Genomic DNA, 1,852 nt, shown 5'->3' on the forward strand with positions numbered 1-1,852 from the left:
TCGTTAAGTTGCGCAAAGCACTCTATGGACTCAAACAATCTCCACAGCTCTGGAACAAGGCTTTGACATCCTTCTTTGAAAAGTTGGGATTCACGCGTGCCACGTCTGAAACCTCTTTGTATCATAAGACCAAAGTACAATCAGACGGCCTGCGGGAAAATCTCTTTGTCCTTTGCGAAGTGGACGATCTTGTCATCACTGGCTCACCGAGAATGGTAGTCGAACTCAGAGACCAACTTAAGGCTGAGTTCAACATCTCACAGTTTGAGCCTATGTCTAGCTTCCTCGGTATCAACATCAAATATGATAAGCACCTTGGGCGCCTTGCTATGGACGTTGAGGAGAAGCTTAACGCACTCTTCAAAGAACGACCAATTCTAAATGGCATAGGGACAAAATCTGTCCCAATGAGATCAGATGCTAAACCCCTTGTAAAGGATAACAGGGAGTTAACGGCGTACCTCCATGACACTAAGAATTATGCATCTATTGTTGGCTCTCTTATTTATATCAGCATCACTTGCAGGCCCGATATTACTCAGGCTGTAAGTCGAGTCTCCTCCTTAGGGAACTCCTTCAGTATCTAAATGGCACAAAGGGACTAAAGCTAGTTTACTACCGTGACAAGCATCCCATCTTTGAGCATTTGAAAGCAAGCGCACACGAAGACAAGACTCTTCTTGATCTTGTACCGAAAGACTCCTACAAATGGGACTCCCTAGGCATCATCAAGCCCAGTCATGACTTACCTGAATCTGATGCACCCAGAGCTTTTGATCCTGTGTGCAGTAAGGATCTTTGGGGCGCCAGTGATGCTGATCACCTACCAAAGATGGAAGAGTCTAAGAAGTCAACGACAGGCTACACTTTCTTCTTCATGGGCAACTTGATCTCATGGAAATCTAAGCTGCAGCCTATACTAGCTACTTCCACTCATGAATCTGAACTGATTGCTCTAAACATTGCAGCCCAGGAGGCTATCTGGATACGGAACCTCATACAGGAACTGAACTGTGCCATCTCAGGTAAAGACGAACCCCTGAAGGCAACGAGCATTTTGTGCGACAACCTTGGAACAGTTCACACCTCTTCCAACCCTGTTTCTTCAGGCAGGTCAAAACACATTGATATGCGGTACTTAAAGATAAGAGAGTACCAGTCTTCCTCTCAACTCGAGGTAAGACACATCGAGGGCACCAACAATGTAGCCGACATGTTTACGAAGCCCCTGGTAAGGGACCCTTTTGTGAAATACTGTCGTGCTATAGGCCTTGAGGGCCATCACAATGACTAGCTCCATTAATTTAGCGATTCTCGGACAAAAGATTTTTGCACATGAGACTTGGACCCAGTGTCCATCACTCCACTTGAACTTGGCTGCCCCTAGGATCTTCGATAATGACGCACCGAGTACTCGAGGAATCCGACATGGCTGAAGGCGAAATATTTCCCTACCATTTACTTTCGGAAGCCTACCCGGACCGTGTCAGCCCCCGGATTTCCAATCCGGAGGAAAGCATCAAACAGATGTACGAAGGGCAGCCCGATATGTTCGAGGAATTTACCGCGAAGTTGTCCGAACTAGTCATAATGAAGTCCGGTCGTCTCCGCCCAGAGACACTAAGCAATTATTTAGTAACTGACGTGAAACTAACTGAACCCGTCTTCACGCAGGAACTCTACGACAACCTCATCAAAGATGGCTACGATGTCAAAGACGAATGTGTGGTACGCAAACTCTCCTCGGAGAAAGCCCTGTATATGACTGGCACTCAGATGTCTTTCCACCAGGTTAACTTAAAGCTCTGCGACATAGATCTCGGTAAGAAGCGAGGAGAACAAATCTTTCTCC

The sequence above is a fragment of the Aureococcus anophagefferens genome (genome assembly GCF_000186865.1).
Source record: "Aureococcus anophagefferens unplaced genomic scaffold AURANscaffold_53, whole genome shotgun sequence".
In the NCBI taxonomy this organism is placed as follows: domain Eukaryota; class Pelagophyceae; order Pelagomonadales; family Pelagomonadaceae; genus Aureococcus; species Aureococcus anophagefferens.